The sequence below is a fragment of the Rutidosis leptorrhynchoides genome, chromosome 2 (assembly GCF_046630445.1).
Source record: "Rutidosis leptorrhynchoides isolate AG116_Rl617_1_P2 chromosome 2, CSIRO_AGI_Rlap_v1, whole genome shotgun sequence".
Lineage (NCBI taxonomy): Eukaryota > Viridiplantae > Streptophyta > Magnoliopsida > Asterales > Asteraceae > Rutidosis > Rutidosis leptorrhynchoides.
This window is the reverse complement of record NC_092334.1, coordinates 6781003-6808687: the sequence shown is the minus strand read 5'-3', so window position 1 is coordinate 6808687 and position 27685 is coordinate 6781003. Positions and strand designations below refer to the sequence as shown.

General features: G+C 33.2%; 1 long non-coding RNA gene and 1 other non-coding gene across 2 annotated transcripts in view; both read right to left on the bottom strand.

Moving 5' to 3' along the window:
- LOC139890518 (uncharacterized) overlaps positions 1-26991 on the bottom strand; it is a 32031-nt gene extending 5040 nt beyond the window's left edge. Inside the window, exons 1-2 of the long non-coding RNA XR_011773351.1 lie at positions 26892-26991; positions 26623-26685 (exon numbers count right to left, since the gene is read on the bottom strand). This is a non-coding gene — a long non-coding RNA (uncharacterized lncRNA). The remainder of the gene's footprint in view (positions 1-26622; positions 26686-26891) is intronic.
- On the bottom strand, positions 20990-21096 carry LOC139894777 (small nucleolar RNA R71). Its single transcript, XR_011775262.1, has one exon. It is a non-coding gene; the product is annotated as a small nucleolar RNA R71 (small nucleolar RNA).
- Positions 26992-27685: the final 694 nt, after the last annotated feature.

Below are 27685 nucleotides of genomic sequence, written 5' to 3'. Positions count from 1 at the left end.
TCTTATCAACGGCCATAACGGTTATGTTCCACAAGACCAAGGATGGGAAGTAATCCTAGTAAAACCAGAATGCATGACTTGTTTCTGGACGTATGAATTACGTGTCTTTATTGCCTTTGCTGAACGACTTGTGTACTAGCTAGAATTATCTTCACAACCATCTTGTATCAAATTTATTGTGTGCTATATTTCATGCTATATGTAAAATAAGCGGTATTGTAAGTTTGTAAAATATTGTGTAAAAGTTTGAACGCGAAATATTATTATAATCAGTTTTTCATATAGAATTGTAGTAGTTGAATTGTATATTAGCTACTAAGTATGAACTTAACGGGTAGGTACTACCCGAATTTAAACTTATAAAACGCTAATATGAAGAAAAAGCTTTTATAAATGAGTTCATATTATGCTACGAAATACTATTAACTACTCTTAATATTCTGTATGCTTAACTTGTTCCATTTGACTATTTTGAAGGAAATGGCACCGACTACTCGACACACCATGAATATGAATGAAGAGGAATTCCGTACTTTTCTAGCTTCAAATATAGCCGCAGTACAGGCTGCGCTACATACCAACAATAACCTTGGATCTAGCAGTACAGGAAATCGTGTAGGATGCACCTACAAAGAATTCACTGCCTGCAAACCTTTGGAATTTGATGGAACCAAAGGACCGATCGGATTGAAACGGTGGACCGAGAAGGTCGAATCGGTGTTTGCCATAAGTAAGTGTACTGAAGAGGACAAAGTAAAGTACGCTATGCATACCTTCACAGGTTCTGCGTTAACATGGTGGAATACCTATCTAGAGCAAGTGGGACAAGACGATGCGTACGCACTACCGTGGTCAGCATTCAAGCACTTGATGAACGAGAAGTACAGTCCCAGAACCGAGGTCAATAAGCTCAAGACAGAACTTAGAGGGTTACGAACCCAAGGATTTGATATTACCACGTATGAAAGACGATTCACAGAATTGTGCCTATTGTGTCCGAGAGCATTCGAAGATGAGGAAGAGAAGATCGACGCGTTTGTGAAAGGATTACCGGAAAGAATCCAAGAAGATATAAGTTCACACGAGCCCGCCTCCATACAACAGGCATGTAGAATGGCTCACAAACTAGTGAACCAGATTGAAGAAAGAATTAAAGAACAGACTGCTGAAGAGGCCAATGTGAAGCAAGTCAAAAGAAAGTGGGAGGAAAACGGTGATAAGAATCACCAATACAACAATAACAGCAATTACAACAATAATCGCAACAATTATCCCAACAATCGCAACATCAATCACAACTACAACAAACGGCCCAACAACAACAACAACAATAACAACAACAACAACAACAACAGCAACTACAACAATCATCCCAACAACAATAATAACGTCAACAACAACAACAACAACAATCAGAAGCAGCTATGCCAAAGGTGTGAAAAGTATCACTCGGGGTTCTGCACCAAATTTTGCAACAAGTGTAAAAGAAATGGTCATAGCGCGGCAAAGTGTGAGGTCTACGGACCAGGGGTTAATAGAACGAAAGGAACAAATGGTGTCGGAACGAGTAATGGCGGAGCAAGTAGTGTCGGAGCAAGTTATGCCAATGTAGTTTGTTATAAATGTGGAAAACCGGGCCACATTATTAGAAATTGCCCGAACCAGGAGAACACGAATGGACAAGGCCGCGGAAGAGTTTTCAATATTAATGCGGCAGAGGCACAGGAAGACCCGGAGCTTGTTACGGGTACGTTTCTTATTGACAATAAATCTGCTTACGTTTTATTTGATTTGGGTGCGGATAGAAGCTATATGAGTAGAGATTTTTGTGCTAAATTAAGTTGTCCATTGACGCCTTTGGATAGTAAATTTTTACTCGAATTAGCAAATGGTAAATTAATTTCAGCAGATAATATATGTCGGAATCGAGAAATTAAACTGGTTAGCGAAACATTTAAGATTGACTTGATACCAGTAGAGTTAGGGAGTTTTGATGTGATAATCGGTATGGACTGGTTGAAAGAAGTGAAAGCAGAGATCGTTTGTTACAAAAATGCAATTCGCATTATACGAGAAAAAGGAAAACCCTTAATGGTGTACGGAGAAAAGGGCAACACGAAGCTACATCTTATTAGTAATTTGAAGGCACAAAAACTAATAAGAAAAGGTTGCTATGCTGTTCTAGCACACGTCGAGAAAGTACAAACTGAAGAAAAGAGCATCAATGATGTTCCCGTCGCAAAAGAATTTCCCGATGTATTTTCGAAAGAATTACCGGGATTACCCCCACATCGATCCGTTGAATTTCAAATAGATCTTGTACCAGGAGCTGCATCAATAGCTCGTGCTCCTTACAGACTCGCACCCAGCGAGATGAAAGAACTGCAAAGCCAATTACAAGAACTTTTAGAGCATGGTTTCATTCGACCAAGCACATCACCGTGGGGAGCTCCTGTTTTGTTTGTCAAGAAGAAAGATGGTACATTCAGGTTGTGTATCGACTACCGAGAGTTGAACAAACTTACCATCAAGAACCGCTACCCACTACCGAGAATTGACGACTTATTTCATCAACTACAAGGCTCGTCTGTTTATTCAAAGATTGACTTACGTTCCGGGTATCATCAAATGCGGGTGAAGGAAGATGATATTCCAAAGACTGCTTTCAGAACACGTTACGGTCATTACGAGTTTATGGTCATGCCGTTTGGTTTAACTAATGCACCAGCTGTGTTCATGGACCTTATGAACCGAGTGTGTGGACCATACCTTGACAAGTTTGTCATTGTTTTCATTGATGACATACTTATTTACTCAAAGAATGACCAAGAACACGGTGAACATTTGAGAAAAGTGTTAGAAGTATTGAGGAAGGAAGAATTGTACGCTAAGTTTTCAAAGTGTGCATTTTGGTTGGAAGAAGTTCAATTCCTCGGTCACATAATGAACAAAGAAGGTATTAAGGTGGATCCGGCAAAGATAGAAACTGTTGAAAAGTGGGAAACCCCGAAAACTCCGAAACACATACGCCAGTTTTTAGGACTAGCTGGTTACTACAGAAGGTTCATCCAAGACTTTTCCAGAATAGCAAAACCCTTGACTGCATTAACGCATAAAGGGAAGAAATTTGAATGGAAGGATGAACAAGAGAAAGCGTTTCAGTTATTGAAGAAAAAGCTAATTACGGCACCTATATTGTCATTGCCTGAAGGAAATGGTGATTTTGTAATTTATTGTGACGCATCAAAGCAAGGTCTCGGTTGTGTATTAATGCAACGAACGAAGGTGATTGCTTATACGTCTAGACAATTGAAGATTCACGAGCAAAATTATACGACGCATGATTTGGAATTAGGCGCGGTTGTTTTTGCATTAAAGACTTGGAGGCACTACTTATATGGGGTCAAAAGTATTATACATACCGACCACAAAAGTCTTCAACACATATTTAATCAGAAACAACTGAATATGAGGCAGCGTAGGTGGATTGAATTGATGAATGATTACGACTTTGAGATTCGTTACCACCCGGGGAAGGCAAATGTGGTAGCCGATGCCTTGAGCAGGAAGGACAGAGAACCCATTCGAGTAAAATCTATGAATATAATGATTCATAATAACCTTACTACTCAAATAAAGGAGGCGCAACAAGGAGTTTTAAAAGAAGGAAATTTAAAGGATGAAATACCCAAAGGATCGGAGCAGCATCTTAATATTCGGGAAGACGGAACCCGGTATAGGGCTGAAAGGATTTGGGTACCAAAATTTGGAGATATGAGAGAAATGGTACTTAGAGAAGCTCATAAAACCAAATACTCAATACATCCTGGAACGGGGAAGATGTACAAGGATCTCAAGAAACATTTTTGGTGGCCAGGTATGAAAGCCGATGTTGCTAAATACGTAGGAGAATGTTTGACGTGTTCTAAGGTCAAAGCTGAGCATCAGAAACCATCAGGTCTACTTCAATAACCTGAAATCCCAGAATGGAAATGGGAAAACATTACCATTGATTTCATCACTAAATTGCCAAGGACTGCAAGTGGTTTTGATACTATTTGGGTAATAGTTGATCGTCTCACCAAATCAGCACACTTCCTGCCAATAAGAGAAGATGACAAGATGGAAAAGTTAGCACGACTGTATTTGAAGGAAGTCGTCTCCAGACATGGAATACCAATCTCTATTATCTCTGATAGGGATGGCAGATTTATTTCAAGATTCTGGCAGACATTACAGCAAGCACTAGGAACTCGTCTAGACATGAGTACTGCCTATCATCCACAAACTGATGGGCAGAGCGAAAGGACGATACAAACGCTTGAAGACATGCTACGAGCATGTGTTATTGATTTCGGAAACAGTTGGGATCGACATCTACCGTTAGCAGAATTTTCCTACAACAACAGCTACCATTCAAGCATCGAGATGGCGCCGTTTGAAGCACTTTATGGTAGAAAGTGCAGGTCTCCGATTTGTTGGAGTGAAGTGGGGGATAGACAGATTACGGGTCCGGAGATTATACAAGAAACTACCGAGAAGATCATCCAAATTCAACAACGGTTGAAAACCGCCCAAAGTCGACAAAAGAGCTACGCTGACATTAAACGAAAAGATATAGAATTTGAAATTAGAGAGATGGTCATGCTTAAAGTTGCACCTTGGAAAGGCGTTGTTCGATTTGGTAAACGAGGAAAATTAAATCCAAGGTATATTGGACCATTCAAGATTATTGATCGTGTCGGACCAGTAGCTTACCGACTTGAGTTACCTCAACAACTCGCGGCTGTACATAACACTTTCCACTTCTCGAATTTGAAAAAATGTTTTGCTAAAGAAGATCTCACTATTTCGTTAGATGAAATCCAAATCAACGAAAAACTTCAATTCATCGAAGAACCCGTCGAAATAATGGATCGTGAGGTTAAAAGACTTAAGCAAAACAAGATACCAATTGTTAAGGTTTGATGGAATGCTCGTAGAGGACCCGAGTTCACCTGGGAGCATGAAGATCAGATGAAGAAGAAATACCCGCATCTATTTCCAGAAGATTCGTCAACACCTTCAACAGCTTAAAATTTCGGGACGAAATTTATTTAACGGGTAGGTACTGTAGTGACCCGAACTTTTCCATGTTTATATATATTAATTGAGATTGATATTTACATGATTAAATGTTTCCAACATGTTAAGCAATCAAACTTGTTAAGACTTGATTAATTGAAATATGTTTCATATACACAATTGACCACCCAAGTTGACCGGCGATTCACGAACGTTAAAACTTGTAAAAATGACATGACGATATATATATGGATATACATATGGTTAACATGAGATTATGATAAGTAAGTATCTCCATAAGTATATTAACAATGAGTTATATACATATAAACAAGACTACTAACTTAAGGATTTCGAAACGAGACATATATGTAACGATTATCGTTGTAACGACATTTAAATGTATATATATCATATTAAGATATATTAATATATCATAATATCATGATAATATAATAATTTAACATCTCATTAGATATAATAAACAATGGGTTAACAACATTAATTGAGATCGTTAACTTAAAGGTTTCAAAACAACACTTACATGTAACGACTAACGATGACTTAACGACTCAGTTAAAATGTATATACATGTAGTGTATTTAGATGTATTAAAATACTTTTGGAAGACTTCAAGACATATATCAAAACACTCATACTTAACGAAAATGGTTACAGTTACTTTCCCATTCTTTTCTTTCATCAAGAATTCTAGACGTATTTTTACCCGTATTATACACAGCTTCAAAACGTACTTACTATGGGTATATACCAATAGGAACTAGCATGGGATTCCACTCTTGATTATGTCATGTATGAATAATCAATTTTAACTTCTACCATGAGCTAGTCAACTAACTAGAACTCCTTTTAACCCCACTCACCACTCACCAATTACCACTCATCATTCACTCCATTTCACTTCCAATTCTCTTTCTAATTCTCTCTCAACACACACACACTATTATGAACGTATTTTTCCAGTAGTTAATCATCATCTTCATCAAAAATCACTTCAAGAATCAAGCTATAATCATCATAGGAAGAACACTTCAAGAACACTTAAAAAATCCCTTCAAGTTTACTAATTTACTTCCAAGCTTTCTAATCCATTCCAAGTAATCATCTAAGATCAAGAAACCTTTGTTATATACAGTAGGTTATCTTTCTTATTCAAGGTAATATTCATATTCAAACTTTGATTCAATTTCTATAACTATAAACTATCTTAATTCGAGTAAAAATCTTACTTGAACTTGTTTTTGTGTCATGATCCTACTTCAAGAACTTTCAAGCCATCCAAGATCCTTTGAAGCTAGATCATTTCTTGTCACTTTCAGTAGGTTTACCTACTAAACTTGAGGTAGTAATGATGTTCATAACATCATTCGATTCATATATATAAAACTATCTTATTCGAAGGTTTAAACTCGTAATCACTAGAACATAGTTTAGTTAATTCTAAACTTGTTCGCAAACAAAAGCTAATCCTTCTAACTTGACTTTTAAAATTAACTAAACACATGTTCTATATCTATATGATATGCTAACTTAATGATTTAAAACCTGAAAACACGAAAAACACCGTAAAACCGGATTTACGCCGTCGTAGTAACACCGCGGGCTGTTTTGGGTTAGTTAATTAAAAACTATGATAAACTTTGATTTAAAAGTTGTTATTCTGAGAAAATGATTTTTATTATGAACATGAAACTATATCCAAAAATTATGGTTAAACTCAAAGTGAAAGTATGTTTTCTAAAATGGTCATCTAGACGTCGTTCTTTCGACTGAAATGACTACCTTTACAAAAATGACTTGTAACTTATTTTTCCGACTATAAACCTATACTTTTTATGTTTAGATTCATAAAATAGAGTTCAATATGAAACCATAGCAATTTGATTCACTCAAAACGGATTTAAAATGAAGAAGTTATGGGTAAAACAAGATTGGATAATTTTTCTCATTTTAGCTACGTGAAAATTGGTAACAAATCTATTCCAACCATAACTTAATCAACTTGTATTGTATATTATGTAATCTTGAGATACCATAGACACGTATACAATGTTTCGACCTATCATGTCGACACATCTATATATATTTCGGAACAACCATAGACACTCTATATGTGAATGTTGGAGTTAGCTATACAGGGTTGAGGTTGATTCCAAAATATATATAGTTTGAGTTGTGATCAATACTGAGATACGTATACACTGGGTCGTGGATTGATTCAAGATAATATTTATCGATTTATTTCTGTACATCTAACTGTGGACAACTAGTTGTAGGTTACTAACGAGGACAGCTGACTTAATAAACTTAAAACATCAAAATATATTAAAAGTGTTTGTAAATATATTTTGAATATACTTTAATATATATGTATATATTGTTATAGGTTCGTGAATCAACAGTGGCCAAGTCTTACTTCTCGACGAAGTAAAAATCTGTGAAAGTGAGTTATAGTCCCACTTTTAAAATATAATATTTTTGGGATGAGAATACATGCAGGTTTTATAAATGATTTACAAAATAGACACAAGTACGTGAAACTACATTCTATGGTTGAATTATCGAAATCGAATATGCCCCTTTTTATTAAGTCTGGTAATCTAAGAATTAGGGAACAGACACCCTAATTGACGCGAATCCTAAAGATAGATCTATTGGGCCTAATAAACCCTATCCAAAGTATCGGATGCTTTAGTACTTCGAAATTTATATCATATCCGAAGGGTGTCCCGGAATGATGGGGATATTCTTAAATATGCATCTTGTTAATGTCGGTTACCAGGTGTTCACCATATGAATGATTTTTATCTCTATGTATGGGATGTGTATTGAAATATGAAATCTTGTGGTCTATTATTATGATTTGATATATATAGGTTAAACCTATAACTCACCAACATTTTTTGTTGACGTTTTAAGCATGTTTATTCTCAGGTGATTATTAAGAGCTTCCGCTGTCGTATACTTAAATAAGGACGAGATTTGGAGTCCATGCTTGTATGATATTGTGTAAAAACAGCATTCAAGAAACTTATTTTGTTGTAACATATTTGTATTGTAAACCATTATGTAATGGTCGTGTGTAAACAGGATATTTTAGATTATCATTATTTGATAATCTACGTAAAGCTTTTTAAACCTTTATTTATGAAATAAAGGTTATGGTTTGTTTTAAAAATGAATGCAGTCTTTGAAAAACGTTTCATATAGAGGTCAAAACCTCGCAACGAAATCAATTAATATGGAACGTTTTTAATCAATAAGAACGGGACATTTCAATATCCAGGTGTAATTATTTAGAATTAAGTATTTTAGTGAAGATTTAATATGTAATTAACATGTGTGCAGTGTAATTAGTAAAGCACTAATCAGTTGACACTTTAGATATAATCACTCGCTTTATAGAAGGTTAAGATAAGATGTACTTGTGATGAGAAAAAGAGTTAGACTACATTACATACATATACTTCAAACTCGTTTAAGTGTACGAAAGATTTTTCCCAATTCCATTTATCATATCACTTAATTTTATTTTACTTCTGTTCCATATTATTTTCAAGTTTATCTAGGATAGTTTCAATATTAAGGGTGATATTGTTCGTGATTAAGGGTATTATTGTTCGAGTGCAAGGGTGTTATCATTTGCAATTTCTACCATTTGACGTGAATGAGAGTGAAGATTTTTCTAAGTTTGTTCTATTAAAATTATTATTATCATTTTTATTATTGTGTTTATGTTTATATATTTATGCCTTTGTCCTCATCCCATTATAATGAGAAGCTAAATACCTATAGTGTTTGTTTAGATGTAGAGCCATACTGAAATGGATTGTTATCATTTATAAAAATTAAATGTAACTTGAATATTTTTAATATTGTGTCTAGCCAAAAGAACCATTGTTATATAATTAGATATTTAATCCTTATCACTTAATTTATTAAATATAAATAACGAAAGTTATTTTTTATTGATATAGATTATGCTTTAACACTAAATGTGGTTTAGAAGAACTTATGGATAAATTATTGACGCCAATTTAAAAATATGATTCGGTGATTTGGGTAATATTATAGTTTATATAATCGTTAAATTGTAAAAAGGAAAACCGTTATGATTTAAGTTTTGGCGAAAGTCAAAACTAGGCTAGGTCGTAATTTAAATAATCGGGGTATAGTTAACTATCTAAAATAAAATCCAATGAAAGTTAGATTTAATTTAGTTAAGACTTTATAAATTCGAAAGAAAACATAAAGTTATATATAAAAACATTTTAATCGGACTTAGTCTTAAAACAATCCATGGATCTAGATGCAATACATTTAAGCAAACAATCCCATTTAAATATTGCAAATTGTTATTTTTGCTTATTACCATTCAGTAATTTAAATATAAATCCAAATTCTATTCAGTTTAATTCACGTACTGTAATTTACTGTTCGTACATCGTTGATGATGTAGCGTGAGGGTACGAAATAGTATTATTTTTACTAGGAAATACTACAAAATATGACACAAGTTTTATTAATTTACGGATGGGATATACCTAAACCTTGCTACAACACTATAGGCAGTGTACCTAATCGTAAAGTAGTGTAGTTTTTAGTAAGTCCGGTTCGTTCCACAGGGAGCTGGTGAAACTTACTATATTTTTAACTATATTTATACAAAATATATATAATTATATAAGTAGTAATATTATTATAAAAGGGGGGTTTTACCGTTTAATGACCGGTTTGTCGATTTTAAGCGTAAAGATAAATGACGATAATTAAAGTGCGTAAAATAATGACAATAAATAAAATGACAGTAAATAAAATTGCGAGTAATAAAATGACAGTAAATAAAGATACGATGAGAAATATAATAAAAGAATTATGCTTATTTAAACTTCCGTAATCATGATGTTTGACGTGTTGATTTTAATTTATTACCATGGGTTAATTGTCCTTTGTCCTGGTTTATTTGATACGTCTATCTGGTTTTTGTCCATAATAGTCCATCGGTCATAAATATAAAGTACGAGTATCCTCGTCAAATTACCCTTATACCCGAAGTCAAATATTCCAACTAATTAAGGATTTAAACTGTGACGCAGTTATCACTTCTGTCAACAATTACACCAGTTATCACTGTATGTAATCTACCCCTGTTTTGATTAGATATGAATATTAATTTACCCACTTGATCAGTTTGAATAATCAATTACCCAACCCGAATAATTAATTAAATGATTATAATAGATTCCATATGAACGTCACTAAATAGGACAACCATAATCATTATTAATTATTAGGATAATTAATTTGAAGATAGGTTCGACAGACTCCAATGAGTTGTCACTCAATTAGACAATACCCCCCATCTATTAATTGTCCATGGTCCAATTTCTACAAGTGTCGGTCTTTTGCCCAAACCTTAATTATGGTACAAAGTTCAATAACCCCGTCTTAATATTTTAGCCCAACATCACGAGTACTTCATTTTAAATAAGCATAATAATAACTTAGTTACGAGACATTAAATTAAAAAGGAAAGACATAGCTTACAGTGGTGATTTATAGCGTAGCGTTACCCGGACAGAGTTCTGACTTAAAACTCGTAAATCATTTGTTACAATAACAAAATTATTATTATTAAACTTAAAATTATAATTAATATTATAAATATAAATATATTACATTGAGAATCAGAGAAAGAAAAGAGAAAAAGGTGTGTCCCTAAATTGATCGAATGATCTTCATTTTATAGGCGAAATATGAAATGAAATTTTCATTTACGACCCCTGAACTATGCTCAATTAACAACTTTTTATTATTTAATATTATTCTTATTATGAATTATTTAAATATTATATTTTATTCTTGTGCATAGTTGACTTGTAATTTTTACACCGTTGCGTCGAGCGTTGAGAGTTGGTTCATGTCCTGGTTTCGGATTTTCGAACGTCCTTTCGTATAATTTAATATCTTGTACTTTGTGTTTTGTAACTTGTACTCTTGTCATTTTTAGACGTTTCTCATCAATAAATTGAACCTTTTGAATTGTATCTTGTACATTTGAGCTTTTTGGACGTTTTGGTCTTTCAAATCTTCGTTTTTGTCTTTAAATCTTCATTTTCGAGCGATTTGCGTCTTTCGTCTTCGCACTTATTTATTTAACTATTACAACTAAAAATAAGGAAATTACATTTAAAAACTTTACATATTGGAACGATATTGCTACTAAATATATGTTCATTTGGAACACTATCAAATATCCCCACACTTGAGCGTTGCTTGTCCTCAAGCAATACAGAACTTGAAATAAAAACATACATGAATCACTTTTTTATTCATCACATTTTGTACATCAGTGATTTTGATATAGCGGTATAAACAATGACAGTAATGATGGTTAAAGGTGGGTGTGTCATCCACAGTTGCCTTGGGTTTAGGTCAACGACACTTGCAATCAAATAGCCGATTTACTTTCGGTTTCCAAAGCAAAGTGCACATTTGAAAGGCGGTTTACAGTCCCACATGACTATAAAAATTTAGATCCTTTAAGGAAATTGGATCTTTATGAAAACATTTGATCTTTTGAAAATTCAAGCTAGATTTTACCCTAGACAAGTTTTCTGATTTGATCCATCATCGGTGTTGCAAAATATATTTGTGGATCAATATTTTGGCTAAAACTTTTAGGTTCGTGTAATCCACTGCTATCCCGGTATCGGAAAGCACACATCCAGTTTACTTGTTCCGTATATTACCTTTCGGCAAACTACCGTCCGGTTGTAAAGGAAAGCGATGAACAAGAAACTGTTAAGGCAATGTCCCGTGACATGCAGATGATTATGGTCTTATTAACGTGTCGGATGCTAGAACTATCCTTGGTAGGAGCGATAGTAAAGATCATCCTATGATTTTTCGGTCTGGCACAAGGTCCTGTCTCCGACCATGCTATGCAACCACCGTTCTTACGGTTGACACCCGATTTGGTTCAGGTGACCTAATGAATTCTAGGTGAATTCCTAGGATTTTACGTTCAATGGTAATGAACGCATTGAAAATGGATTTTCAGAAAACAAATCGGTTTGTATTTTTGATCAAAATATTTTCTCGTTCAAGCTCGAGTTTAGATATCATTGAATTCCATGAGTTTGAATTCTCAATCTTTAAGGTCAATCTCTAGGATTGAGTAATATCAGTCTTAAAAGCTGATTTTTAATCTTTAAGGAGATTATCCTTTCTGGGGATCTGATTCATTAGTCTTATCAAGCTAATTTGCACGGTGCCTCCCCATTGTACGAGATAAATCCTTCTCATGGTTAGGATAAATCTGACCACATGGCGACCCTGTTTAATGCTGAGGTCCGTGGATTTCCTGCTGATTTTAGTGATGACTTTTCTAGATTTTTCGTCAACCTACAGCTGGTCTGGACGACAACTTCATGACCTAAATCAAGAAGCGCGTGTCTTTTTCGGAAGACTTTACTTCCTTTTAATGATGGAATTGATTCATCGTGTAGATCCATCTTTCTTTAATAAATCGGGTAAAACAGTTAATTTAGTCCAAAACAAAAACACCTGCAATAACTTTACAGAAACATGTGATAGATAGTTTTTAATTGAATAACTTGGTACATTCTCCCCGCACTTAGTTTCTTTCTTTGCCTTTTTATTCTCCTTTATTTCATTTTAAATGAATTCAAGCGTTTTAGGTTGTTTCTCAATTTATGCCCTTTCCGAGGTAACGATAATTTCGGTATTAACACCTAGTTTTCACCGTTCATAAATATGTATAAACATAATTTTGACTTCATTTAATTGAAAATTTTTCAAATTTTCACAAAATTTGGCAAATAAACCAAGTATAAACCTGAGAGAATTTATAACCCTTCCCCACACTTAAGATCATGCAATGCCCTCATTTGCATGAAATCAGACTATAATTTAAATTCATGAGGGTGATTAGTGTAGAAAAGTGATTAAAAATACCGAGTTTGCAAACATATTGTTATTTCACATTTGATTTTTTTTTTTGCGTCTTGTCAAAATCAGTAGCTTTTGCTGAACTTCATGACAGTCTTTGAAAGTGCGCTGCTTTACCCTGTTGTGTACATAACATAAAATACAAACATATATATACATATTTTTGAAGTTTGGTACATAACCCCACGTTCAAAAATTTATAATATATAATATTTTTTTCATCCTTTAGATCAATAAAATTAAAAATAATGATAACAAAATTTGTCGCCCCGCCCTCGGGTAAAGCAATTTCGGCTTAATGACCTAGTCTTCAACTTACGACGAATTTTAGAAATCATTTTTTCAACTTAATGAATTAAAGTAAATTTTGTTTTTAAATATCACACAAAACTTAAAAGCATATTAATTTCATATAAAACCTAAAAAAAAACAAAAATTCAGAATGGGGGGAGAAAACTAGTTCTTTAGTGTCTGCTAGCGGAAAAGACCAATCGAATTCCATTCTCGGAACTACACGAGAACAGAACAAATAACTTTAGACAGCATTATCTTTTTAGAACATTCGAATCTCCCCACACTTAGGTAGCTGTGGTGTTGAAATTGTGATTAACTTCATCGTCAATTTCTCTTGGTCCATAATCAACTTGCATATCCGTGACTTTTTCTTTAAGCCATTGCCCTGCTTCTTCCGTACTATCCCAAAATTCAACTAGTTTCGCCTTTTCTTTAGGCGACAGATTGGATACTAACCGGTTACATAACTTAAAGTTCCCCTTACTTCTAGCATCGATAGCCCGTTTAAAAAGTTTCTTCATTGAACTGTTAATAACGGGGTCATTTAATTTCGTATCAACAACGGGGTTCTTTGTTATCATGTCATCATTAGGTGTTACTTCATTTTCCCCACACTTAGGCGTTTTATTATTATTAAGTACTACCGTTGGAGTTGGTAAAACAACATGGTTCTTACCAATCGTTTTTTCTGGTTCAACGGTCTTGGTTGGTGGAGATTTAGACTTTCGAATCATAAAGGTGATAGATTTGTCACCACTTTTAAGTGTCATTCTTCCATTTCCTACATCAAATAACGCCCCGGTGGACGCAAAGAATGGTCGACCTAAAATTAGAGGAATGTTTGGGTCCTCTTCTATGTCAATGATAATGAATTCGACTAGAAAGGTTAAATTACCCACTTGAATGGGTAGGTTGTCAGCAATTCCAACTGGGTGCTTAATGGTTTGATCAAAGAGTCGAACACTCATATCCGTTGGAGTTAACTTACCTACACCTAATCTCTTATATAAGGAAAGAGGCATAACACTTACACTTGCACCTAAATCTGCTAGTGCATCATACATGACACAATCACTAAGTAGACAAGGAACAATAAATTCACCCGGATCACCTACCCTAGGTGGAGGTTTTGGTGGAACTGTCTTCACCGGGTTTATATTTACGGCTTTTATTTCTTGCACTTTCTTATTCTTTTTCTTCTTCTTCTTTCCAGAGGTATCACAATCTTTATTACCTATCACTTGCTCATACTCAACTCCTTTTCTTGGAGACGGGATGGGTGGTTTATATGGTGCCACCACTGGCTTTACATACTCTGGTGGTGGTGCTGTAACTTCTTCATTTTTATTCTCATCTAAAACCTTCCCATCTTCCGGAGCTGGTTTTTCAGAATTTGTTGAAACCATATTAACATTCTCGTTCCGAGGATTTACTTCAGTATCACTCGGTAGCTTTCCTTGTTCCCTCTCACTCATCATGCTAGCAAGAGTACCTACATGTTTTTCTAGATTCAAAATGGAAGCTTGTTGAGTTCTTAATGACTGATCAAACCTCTCATTCGTTTGGGTTTGAGATGTAATAAATTGTGTTTGAGATTCAATCAGCTTTGCCATCATTTCTTCTAGATTTGGCTTTTTCTCTTCGGGTTGTTGTGGTGGTTTATACAAGCTAGGTCTTTGTTGATTGAAAGTGTTGTTTTGAGTTGGTTGGTTATTCGGACCTTGTTGGTTATACCAGTTATTTTCGGGTCCTTTTGGATTGTAAAGAATGTTTTGATTTCGATTTAAGTTTAGCCTTGGCGGTTGATAATTATTTTGATAATTATTTCCCGGCCTTTGGTTCATATAGGAAACATTCTCTCGTTGTTCCATCGTTGGTTCAATGTGACAATCTTTCAATAAGTGTGGTCCACCGCATTGCTCACAACTGATTCGTATTGCGTGAATATCTTTATTCATCTTTTCCATTCGTCTTTCGAAAGCATCTATTTTTGCGGAAACGGAATCAAAGTCAGGGCTAGAATCGGCTCTAGCCGCTTTAGATGATCGAAAGATATCTTTTTCTTGGTGCCACTCATGCGAGTGGGAGGCTGTGTTATCAATAATTTTGTAAGCTTCAGTTGCGGTTTTCTTCATGATGGAACCACCAGCGGTTATGTCGATGTCTTTTCGTGTGGCGATGTCTACGCCTTTATAGAAGATTTGTACTATTTGAAAAGTATCTAATCCGTGTTGAGGACATCCTCTCAACATCCTTCCGAATCTTGTCCACGCCTCATATAATGTTTCATTTGGATTTTGCGCGAACGTAACAATTTCTCCTTGAAGTCTCACGGCTTTGGATGCCGGAAAGAATCTTTTAAGAAATTTCTCAACTAAAACATCCCATGTGTCAATCGCCCCTTCAGGTAACGATTCTAACCAATCTTTGGCTTCTCCCTTTAAAGTCCAGGGAAACAACATGAGATAGATCTGTTCATCCTCCACTTCTCGGATTTTGAATAGTGTACAAATTCTTTTAAACGTACGAAGGTGTTCGTTTGGGTCTTCATTCGGCGTACCACTATATTGGCACTGATTAGTTACCATGTTTAGAATTTGTCCTTTGATTTCATAATCTGGAGCATTAACTTCTGGCTTAATAATGGCGTGACCTTGGCCCGTGCGTGTGGCTCTCATTCGGTCTTCCATACTTAGAGGTTCTAGATTTTCCATGATTGGAAGTGTTGTATCTGAATCACTAGAGGTTTCTGATTTAATGGTTTCTTCCTCAACAATCTCTGTTTGAATGATTGGTGGTTCCGGAGGAAAGTTTAATGGTTCGGGATCTACAAACCGTTCCTGAATATTCTCCGGATTCTCAATTGTGAGGTTTGTTTCAAAAACTGGATTATCGGAAATTTGAGTTTGAGGATTTGGTCGACTTGATGACGATTCTAAAGAAAAATCAACGGCGGCGATATTCGTTAAACGATGTCTTGATCGAGTTACAGGTGGTGAACGTATGACCGGCGGCGAACGTCTTGCTCGGTGCATTCACTGAATATCCTATTAGTTTTTAAAAAGGAAAGAAAAATTATAATAAGTTATCCAACCAATAGACTTTTCTGATTTTGCCCACGTTTCGAATAGCCAAAAGATGCAGCAGAGGGGCAGGATTCGTTTGGTCTCAATATAATTGAGGACTGTTTGGCTCCAATAACCCGGTCCACGTACAAATCCAACTATTACTACGAACCAGAAAATTTTGATGTCTATCAATTTAACCACTTAAAATAAATTTTCGTAATTTTAAGAAATTTAGAGAAGAAGTAGAAAAAAAAAAAATCTAAGTCCTAAAAACTAGAATGGCGAGAAATAAGAGAGAAAAAAATTGCGCGTCGAAAAATGTCGAAAAATAAAAGGTCGAAAAATAGGCGTCGAAAAATAAAAATAAGAAAGTAGTGCGAAATACGGCGTCGTAAAATTCTAAAGCACCTAAAACTTAGTCTAAGGAATAAGCACTTAAGGGATTTTACGGCAAAGCCTAAAAATTCTAGAAGTAAAAATAACTATGGCAAAACTAAACTTAATACTAAAAGTTGCGACTATAGTCTAAAAATCTAAAGGTAATAAAACTAAAAAAAACATTTTTTTTTATAGACAAAATTTTAAAAATATATATATTTTTTTTTTAATAATTTTTTTTTTTTTTTTTTTTACGTTTTTTTTTTTTTTTTTTTTTACGTTTTTGTTTTTTTTTTTTTTTTTTACGTTTTTTTTTTTTTACGTTTTTTTTTTTTTTTTTTTTTTTTTTTTTTTTTTTTTTTTTTTTTTTAAAACGAAATTTTTTTTTTTTTTTTTTTTTTTTTAAAAAAAAACGATTTTTTTTTTTTTTTTTTAAAAAACGATTTTTTTTTTATAAATTAATAATTTTTTTATAATTATAATTTTTTTTTAAAACTTTTTTTTTTAATTCATTTACTATTCATGAATAGTAAATGAAAATAAATTAATTAATTTACTATTCACATGAAAGCGACATGATAGCAATTATTAATTATAAGTTACATAATATACCCCTGAAGTATTTAATAAATACGACTTTTTTTTTTTAAAATTTACGTAAAGATTCTTAAATATTTTTATATTATTATATTCTATTTCAATATTATTATATTATTATATTCTATTTCAATATTATTATAATTAAAAATATAGCGTTTTAGCGCTCCCCGGCAGCGGCGCCAAAAACTTGATGATGTAGCGTGAGGGTACGAAATAGTATTATTTTTACTAGGAAATACTACAAAATATGACACAAGTTTTATTAATTTACGGATGGGATATACCTAAACCTTGCTACAACACTATAGGCAGTGTACCTAATCGTAAAGTAGTGTAGTTTTTAGTAAGTCCGGTTCGTTCCACAGGGAGCTGGTGAAACTTACTATATTTTTAACTATATTTATACAAAATATATATAATTATATAAGTAGTAATATTATTATAAAAGGGGGGTTTTACCGTTTAATGACCGGTTTGTCGATTTTAAGCGTAAAGATAAATGACGATAATTAAAGTGCGTAAAATAATGACAATAAATAAAATGACAGTAAATAAAATTGCGAGTAATAAAATGACAGTAAATAAAGATACGATGAGAAATATAATAAAAGAATTATGCTTATTTAAACTTCCGTAATCATGATGTTTGACGTGTTGATTTTAATTTATTACCATGGGTTAATTGTCCTTTGTCCTGGTTTATTTGATACGTCTATCTGGTTTTTGTCCATAATAGTCCATCGGTCATAAATATAAAGTACGAGTATCCTCGTCAAATTACCCTTATACCCGAAGTCAAATATTCCAACTAATTAAGGATTTAAACTGTGACGCAGTTATCACTTCTGTCAACAATTACACCAGTTATCACTGTATGTAATCTACCCCTGTTTTGATTAGATATGAATATTAATTTACCCACTTGATCAGTTTGAATAATCAATTACCCAACCCGAATAATTAATTAAATGATTATAATAGATTCCATATGAACGTCACTAAATAGGACAACCATAATCATTATTAATTATTAGGATAATTAATTTGAAGATAGGTTCGACAGACTCCAATGAGTTGTCACTCAATTAGACAATACCCCCCATCTATTAATTGTCCATGGTCCAATTTCTACAAGTGTCGGTCTTTTGCCCAAACCTTAATTATGGTACAAAGTTCAATAACCCCGTCTTAATATTTTAGCCCAACATCACGAGTACTTCATTTTAAATAAGCATAATAATAACTTAGTTACGAGACATTAAATTAAAAAGGAAAGACATAGCTTACAGTGGTGATTTATAGCGTAGCGTTACCCGGACAGAGTTCTGACTTAAAACTCGTAAATCATTTGTTACAATAACAAAATTATTATTATTAAACTTAAAATTATAATTAATATTATAAATATAAATATATTACATTGAGAATCAGAGAAAGAAAAGAGAAAAAGGTGTGTCCCTAAATTGATCGAATGATCTTCATTTTATAGGCGAAATATGAAATGAAATTTTCATTTACGACCCCTGAACTATGCTCAATTAACAACTTTTTATTATTTAATATTATTCTTATTATGAATTATTTAAATATTATATTTTATTCTTGTGCATAGTTGACTTGTAATTTTTACACCGTTGCGTCGAGCGTTGAGAGTTGGTTCATGTCCTGGTTTCGGATTTTCGAACGTCCTTTCGTATAATTTAATATCTTGTACTTTGTGTTTTGTAACTTGTACTCTTGTCATTTTTAGACGTTTCTCATCAATAAATTGAACCTTTTGAATTGTATCTTGTACATTTGAGCTTTTTGGACGTTTTGGTCTTTCAAATCTTCGTTTTTGTCTTTAAATCTTCATTTTCGAGCGATTTGCGTCTTTCGTCTTCGCACTTATTTATTTAACTATTACAACTAAAAATAAGGAAATTACATTTAAAAACTTTACATATTGGAACGATATTGCTACTAAATATATGTTCATTTGGAACACTATCAATCGTACGCAGATCGCGTAGTATAACACGTGAAACGTGTATCAAAGCTTCATGAACGAAATGCGTAGATACCTACATGAAACGTGTATGTATATTTACATACTATTAATAATTTTAATTAAATTTGAAGACTTTAATTAAATCTATATAAATTACTTTTAATCACATAAATTGTAATCTTGTAAAATTAATAATAATAATAATAATAATAAATCTACATAACTTTAATTATTTTAATGTCTTTATAAATATTACCACTTAAAATCAATTAAATATATAGTTATCAATTCCATTAAATTAAATATAATTATATTATCATAAATAGTGTAATTTTATTTAATTCACTTTTAAATTAATAATTATAAATCTTATAATCTTGTAATTTTATATTATTATCTTTTAAATAATTTAGTTTATTTATTTAAGTTATATATTATTATTGTTATATTATATAATTCCTAATCCAAAACCCCTTTAAATCAGTTTAACTTCAAAGACTATTAAAAACGTTTAAATACTCCATCTCCCTGTGGAACAAATCGGATTTATCAAATAAACTAAATTACGTTGATAGGACTAGTTGTCTATATATGTGTGAAATTAACCCGATATCATTAAAACACCATATAAACAATAAATCAATTTGTGTAACAAAACAACTCAAATCTGTTCAAATTAAAGGTTACGTTACACATCAACTTTTTGGCGCCGCTGCTAGGGAGTTGGCAGTTAAATAAATAGATAATTTTTCTTATTCGTAGTAGTAGTTTGAATTTGTACGTGGACTTGGTTGTTGGATTACAAACAGAGTCCAATTTTATTGGAACCAAACGAATCCTGCCTATCCGCTACATCTGTCAGCTACTCAAAACGTGGGCAAAAATCAGAAAGAAAGTATGGTTGTTTGTTTTTAGTTATTCGATCCTCTCGAGGAAATTCAATTCCAAGAAAGTTCAATGTTTATGAATAAATCCTTTAATTCTAAATACAATTTCCTAATTGTATGACCCGTTCTGGAAAATCCGAACTCATTAAACCTAATCCTGAACCGCAACGAATTAATAAAGGACAAAAACCACAAAAAGAATTAGGTAATACTAGTAATTTTAAAATACCAAAAATAATAAAAAGAAACAAGTAGGTAACACTAATAAACAGTCGGAACTTAAAACGGAATACGAAAATATCATCTTAATAAAAGAAGAAATGGCTGAAGTAGTGGTTGATCCCGATGACCAACCTATGTGGAATACTAGACAAAATACTATTCCTAAAATACTTTAATCAGTTAGAAAGCCCGACATTAAAGCTGGTAATTTTGAAGTTAGAGGGCAATTCATGCAAATGGTTCGTGAGAATCAACTTGACGGAAGACTTAATAATAATCCAATCTAACATATTGAAGCCTTCGAAAAATTATATGATTTGTACAAGGCCAAAGATGTTTCTTCCGACGCATATAGGTTAATAATTTTCCCGTATTCTTTAACCGGAGATGCAAAAGCGTGGTTGAAAGAATTACAACTCGATTCTATCACAACCTTCGATGATCTAAGAGATAAATTCATTTCCCGATTCTTTCCTCCAGCAAAAGCCGAAAGACTTAGATCCGAAATAACCGTTTTTAAATAAAAATCAGATGAAAGTCTATACGATGATTGGGAAAGATTAAAAAGAATGCTACAAAACTGTCCGCAACACGGATCGAGTAAAGAGCAAATAGTACAAACCTTTTATCGTGGAATTGATGAACATACTCATGGTATATTAGACTCCTCCGCCGGAGGAGTGTTTCTATATAAAACTCCAAATTAAGCGTATAAATTATTAGAAGATATAGCAGTTCATACATTTGAATGAACACCGTCTAGAGATCAACAATCTTGAAAAACGGTGGCAAGCATTGATGATGATTATGACACTTCTACAAGCATAGCTTCTTTAGCAAACCAATTCAAAAAGTTTGGTAAAGAAATTGAGAAACTAAATTCAACAGTTTTAGCTTTGCAAGTAGGATGTGAAAACTGTGGAGAGCCACATCTCACTAAAGATTGTGATGTCAATGACAGACCAATGGTTCCGATACCTTAAGTTAATTATGTGGCCAATCAAAGACAAAACAATTATCAAGGAGGGAATTCCAATTATCAAGAAGGAAATTCTAATTATCAAGGAGGAAACAATGGATATCAAAATCCAAAGAATTTTGCCTTTAAAAGAAATGGACCAACTGGTTTTTACAATAAAAACTAACCTCCATATCCACCTCCTCAAAACAATTACCAACAACAACCGTTACCACAATTACAACATCAACAACAAAATAATAATAATACGCAATTAGTAGAAAAGAAATCTAACCTTGAAGAAATCATGATTAATTTCGTAAAAAGTCAATCAGACATAAATGAACAAATAAAGAAACAATTGAATCAAAATGAGCAAGTGCAAAGAATCATCAAGCAACAATTCAAAATCTTGAAAGAGATATGGGAAAAATATCCCAATTGCTTGCTGAAAGGCAATCGGGAACTTTATCATCCAACACGCAACCAAACCCTAAGGGTAAGGAAACTCAAAATTCAAGAATTTTTTCGCAAGTAAATTTCGTAACTACGAGAAGTTGGTTAACCGTTAACCTAGATATTCCAAAGCCTCATGATCATATTCCTATTCCAATTCCTAATGAAAAAGAGTCTTATGTGGATGAAGATAAGGTGCCAACCACAAGTGCACCTAAAACTCAACCGCCATTAAAAGAGTACAAACCTCCAATTCCATACCCACAATGTTTGAAAAAAGATAAATCACAAGAACAATACAGCAAGTTTGCTGAAATGATTAAGCAAATTTGTATAAATGTACCACTTGTAGATGTTCTTGCTGGTATGTCGAATTAAGGAAGGTTTATCAAGGATCTCATAGTCGATAAAGGAAAATATGAAGAAGTTTCAACCACATTCCTTAATGAGGAATGCTCGGCAATATTGCAAAAGCAAAAGACGCCACTGAAACTTGGAGATCCTGGTAGTTTCATCATTCCGTGTCTAATGGGAGATTCAATAATGTACGATGCATTAGCTGATTTAGGCGCAAGTATTAATCTTATGCCTCACTCCTTGTACTTAAAACTAAACCTAGGTGATCTAAAACCAACTAGGATATGTATACGCCTAGCTGATAGAACTTATAACTATCCTATTGGTATTACCGAAAACTTACCGGTTAAAGTTAATCATCTAATCTTTCCTGCTGATTTTGTTGTCCTTGAAATGGAAGAAGATAGTAAGGTTCCCCTAATTCTAGGGCAGCCTTTTTTAAATACCGCTGACGCGATTGTGTGTGTTAAAGACAAAGAACTTAGTCTAGGTGTAGGAGAAGATAGAGTTACCTTAAACATAGATAAAGCTATGAAACAACCTATCCCCTTCGATGATGAATGTTATAACATAGACATTATTGATTGTTGTATTGAAGAAGAATTACAAGAATTATTAAATGTCGACACCTCGAATTTCACCCCGATGGGTGAAAGTGAAGAATTTGATGTCGAGGTTGAACTTGACGAGTTATTGAAAGTAGTCATCGATGAAGATGACGTTGAAGAAGAAATTCCCGAGGAAGATGAACCTTTTGAAGAAATTACCGATGATAATAGGTTTCGGATAAAATCTTCCTTGGAAGAACCACCCACCTTGGAACTTAAAGAACTCCCGGAAGATTTGGAGTATGCTTATCTCCAAGGTACGTCACAATTACCCGTTATAATTTCATCAAAACTTTCCGATGACGAAAAGGGTAGGTTAATGTCCGTTCTAAAAATTCACAAGAAGGCAATTGCTTAGAAAACAACCGATATTCCAGGGATTAACCCCGCTTATTGTACTCATAAGATTCTAATGAAAGAAGATTTTAAACCCGTGGTACAAAGGCAACGAAGGTTAAACCCTAATATGAAAGAAGTTGTTAAAAAGGAGGTTATCAAATTACTTGATGTAGGGTTAATATACCCTCTATCCGATAGCCTGTGGGTTAGTCCTGTATAAGTAGTACCCAAGAAAGGAGGTACAACTGTTATCCTTAATGATAAGAATGAACTCGTTTCTACAAGAACTGTCACTGGTTGGAGAGTCTGTATAGACTACCGTCTTTTAAATGACGCCACACGGAAAGATCATTTCTCACTTTCTTTTATTGATCAAATGTTAGAACGTTTGGCTGGAAAAGATTACTATTGTCTCCTTGATGGATTCTCCGGTTATTTTCAAATTCCCATTGATCCAAAAGACCAAGACAAGACAACATTTGCTTGTCCATTTGGTACCTTCGCATACCGACGAATGTCGTTCGGATTATGCAACGCGCCAGGTACCTTTCAAAGGTGTATGATGGCTATTTTTCATGACATGATAGAGGAGAGTATGGAAGTCTTTATGGACGATGTCTCTATTTTTGCAGACTCCTTCGATTCATGTCTTTCAAACCTCGAATGAATGTTAATTCGTTGTGAGGAATCAAATCTTGTTTTAAATTGGGAAAAATGTCACTTCATGGTGAAGGAAGACATTGTTTTAGGAAACAAGATTTCTCGAGATGGAATGGAAGTAGACAAAGCTAAGATCGATGTAATCTTAAAGCTTCCTCCTACTAACGTTAAAGGAATTCATAGTTTCCTTAAGTCATGTGGGATTTTATCGACGATTCATAAAGTACTTTTCAAAAATCGTTCGACCCATGACTAAACTTCTTGAGAAAGATAGTACATTCGACTTTAACGACGAATTTCTACAAGCTTTCTTCATTTTAAAAGAGAAACTACGAATGCACCTATCATAGTATCTCCCGATTGGTCAAAACCTTTTGAACTAATGTGTGATGCAAGTGATTTCGCACTAGGAGCCGTTTTAGGACAACGCCAAGATAAAAAATTCCAACCAATATATTATGCAAGTAAAACATTAACAGGAGAACAATTTAACTATATGACTACCGGAAAAAAAAACTTCTTGCAGTTGTATTTACTTTTGATAAATTTAGATCATATCTTGTGTTATCCAAAACAATTGTTTTACCAAACATTCAGCCCTAAAGTACTTGTTCAAGAAACAAGATGCTAAAGGGGGAAGCAACCAATTGGGGAAAAGCGGGGGGAAGCAAAAAAAATTTCCCGTTTTTTGAAAAAACTTTGTTCGCGAACAATAAAGATTGGATGAAACTATGAACATTTAAAAAAGACACTTTGTGATAAATATTTTTATTTTGACGGAAAAACGCAAAAAGGAAAATAAAATTCAAGATAATGTTGATCGTGAAAAATGTTATTCTTCGATCGTGTTTTTCGAACGTATTTTGAGGTTTTAGAAGTTAGGGTTTAGATATTAGGGTTTAGAAATTTAGGGTTTAGGGTTTAGATTTAGGGTTTAGATTTAAGATTTAGATTGAGTCTTTAACACGAACGGTTTAGAGTTTAGGGTTTAAGGTTTAGGGTTTAGGATTTTGGGTTTATGGACTAAACCCAAAGCACTAAACCCTAAACTCTAAATCGGGCTAAATTTTGACAAAAAGTACTTCACAAAACATGACGTTCGAAGATTAACATTTTTCACGATCAATATTATTTTTGTCGATCGTTTTCCCGCCTACATAATAACATTCATCACGTAGTGTCTTTTTTAAATGTTCATATTTTCGTGTGATCTTGATGACTGAAAAATTTTCCAAAAAAAATGAAAAAAAAAATTTTTGCTTCCCCCGTTTCCCCCGATCGGTTATTTCCCCATTGATTCTACCTATATATATATATATATATATATATATATATATATATATATATATATATCAACTCAGCCGGCAATATTTATATGGTCGCTTATTTTTTTTTTTTTTTTTATATTGGATTGAAATATCCATTAATTGTTTACTGTCTAAAGTAATAATATTTAAATTAACGGGTTACTTTTTATATTTTTTGCACGGGTATTCTCCTTTATTCAAATAAAATGTTGTAGTAGTAGGATTATGACTTTATTTGACCATAATTGTTTAATTACAGATTAAATTTGATTTGCAATCGGAGGAATTATGGTTGTTGAGAATGAGGGGAGGTGTTACAGAACAAGGCAATGAAAATCGCTACCATGAGACTATAACTAACATGCCTGAACTATCATTTAAATTGACAGAACGGAGTTATGGATCAACTCAGCCGGTGCAAAATGGTTAGTTGCATACTCAAATTCAATTCTGGCTTTAGGGAAAAATAAACAAATGCTAATATTTGTATTTGAAACATAAACATCTCATATCACATTTTATTTAGACTATTCTATCTATAGACTCAATTAATTTTTGCAAGGTTGTTTTACCCACTCATGCAACGCACGTGCTCTAAAACCTAGTACATACATATATATAAACCAAATTTTTTTTATTGATTGTGGTTAAAAGTTATTTAAGGAATTATATATATACTAGTTAAAAGACCCGTGAATTCACGGGTTTGAAAAAAAAATATTTTTATAAATTTAGTTGGTAGCATATTTGATAGGTATAGTTTTTCCATCATACACTCCAACAGTTCAAGTAGTTAAGTTTTTTCCATCTTTTTAGGCATAAAACCCTCTTCATCTCTCATATATGAATACATTCAAAGTATAGAACTGAGAAAAATAAATGATACATAGCTTCAAAGAGATTAAAATAATACATGATAACCTCAATTTGAATATCTGTGCATGAGCAAAAAATTTAAAATTATAATACTTAATCATGCCCTAATAAGTATAAACAACCTAAAATAAGAGCTTGCATCTCCTAGTGTCTTCGGTCAACACCAAAAATGGTTATCAATGTAAAATCAATATGGGTCAACATATCTCTGGTGTGTCATATTATTTTGAACTGATAATATCATCATTTCATTTTTCTAAGTTATAGTAAACATGATAAAGATAGACTATCCAGTTGGATTATTAGGTGTCGTAGTCCATCAACCACATATCAATCCATTTTATCAATACCTTAGGATACACAACCATTTTAACAAATTACTACTTTGCATTTCATTATGTGACCACTGTGTAATAATAATCAAATATAAATATACATAGCAACCTCAAATTTATAGCCTGTATAATAAGTGTACTAAAACTGCTACATGATACACTTAGTAAATGACTACATGTAGGTAGGATTCAACATCTTAAGTTAAAAGAGAAAACTTTTTATTATGCCTTAACTTGAGAAGCAAATGTGGAGGATAAAGGATCACAATTATTTTCACTTTAATGGTTACACTGCAAAAATAGAAGGAATGAAATTAGTTTCGTTTATACCTTCAATTTAACTCTATAAGTAGCATTTCGTTTAATGGCAAGAAAGCATTGTATCCTGCTAAATTGAAAGCTAAAAAACATGATAAACATATTGATTCACCTCTAGTATGGTATAAAATCTTCATTCTAATAAATAAATTCAAAAATAAATAAACCTATTGATTCACCTCTAGTAAGCGACCAAACACTTCAAGCAAATTAGGACTATCACAACAGACCTTAATCTCACTTTAAAATCAACCCAAGTTTAATCAAATTGGGTTACTTCTGTAAAAGAATAGAAGTTATGGCTTATTATTCATGTCATATTTATAGATACATTAAACCCTAATAAACCCTAATTTATCATAACGGACCCTAAGCCCACAATTGGATTTGGGCCATAACATATCTTCTAACACTCTCCCACAGTCCGAACGCCGAAATCGCGAAAGTTCGGACTGGAAAGAAAACAATAAACGTAAAAAGAATAAATAAAAAACACAATTTTCTCTTTAATTTGTTGTATCGAATTGATTGATATCGCTGATTGGTTGCATTGCTTGACTGCGTTTCCTTTTCCGTAACGTTTTTTTTACGTCGTGGCTTGGTTGCCTAAGGATTGAGCAGGACTTGGGCTTTGAACTTTATCGCCGATTCAATCTTCTTCAATGGTGCAAAACAAAAGAGTTTTTTTATATATATATTCCTCTTTTTTTTCAGGGTTTGGAACCTAATCAAGCTAGGCGTCTCAGCCTCACGCCGATGATTATTGGGGAATTTGTTGAATCAGAATTAATATAAAAGAAAATTAGGAGTGGAAAAAGATAGAAAATAGAATGCTAAGTATGACGGCTGCTTGGATTCTGGTCTAGGATCGACATGGTCAAGGAATATTACATCGAGTATATTGAAACAGCAACATATATTAATTAGCAACATTAGTTCAAGATATTATGGATTGAAATAAGGAGTAATGAAT